Here is a 733-nt window from a genome sequence, read left to right as displayed (position 1 = left end):
AAGTTGATGTGTGCATTGACATTTTAATGGCAGTTTGCTAATATTGCCCATTGCGGTTGGTTACTGGTTAAATTTCACTATTGTTTTCTCTCATTGACACAGGTCGGCACTGATGTTGTCAGCGTGTAAAAAGCTCACCAGGACATTTTTATTCCACAGCTGCATAAAACGTCCCTCTGCACTTATATCCACCCTGCTATCTGTGCCTTCACCTCTTCACAATCACATTCTGGTAACAAACAAGAAAACCCCATTTTCCTTCAATCAGCCCTCAGTCTTTCCCTTGTGTTATTCCACCGACCGTGGCCCGATGGAGCTCAAAGAGGTGGTGCAGATACTGGAGCAGCTTGCCCCCCTGTCGCTTGCAGAGTCGTGGGACAATGTTGGCCTGTTGGTTGAGCCCTGCAAATCCCGGCCCATTAAGACCATACTGTTAACCAATGACCTCACACAGGCCGTTATGGACGAAGCAGAGGCTGCGAACTGCGACCTCATAATCTCCTATCACCCGCCTTTGTTTCGGCCAGTCAAGCGTCTAATTCAGAAAGACTGGAAGCAACGGTTGGCGTTACGGGCAGTGGAGGCCGGCATAGCGATTTTCTCACCTCACACTTCATGGGACAGTGTTAAAGGGGGGCTGAATGACTGGCTGCTGGAGGGACTGGGTAAGACATGGTCCTTCTGAAGGGGAAACTGTTACATACACTTTACATGTGGCGCTTGTACCATGTGT

General features: G+C 49.0%; 1 pseudogene; it reads left to right on the top strand.

Annotated features, from left to right (window-relative positions):
• Positions 1-7: 7 nt before the first annotated feature.
• Positions 8-715, top strand: LOC112486664 (NIF3-like protein 1 pseudogene; annotated as a pseudogene).
• The last annotated feature ends 18 nt before the right edge of the window (positions 716-733 follow it).

This window comes from Cynoglossus semilaevis, unplaced genomic scaffold (genome assembly GCF_000523025.1).
Source record: "Cynoglossus semilaevis isolate Cse_v1.0 unplaced genomic scaffold, Cse_v1.0 C19004960, whole genome shotgun sequence".
Classification (NCBI taxonomy): Eukaryota; Metazoa; Chordata; class Actinopteri; order Pleuronectiformes; family Cynoglossidae; genus Cynoglossus; species Cynoglossus semilaevis.
The sequence above is the reverse complement of the archived record's forward strand: the minus strand, read 5'-3'. Positions and strand labels throughout refer to the sequence as shown.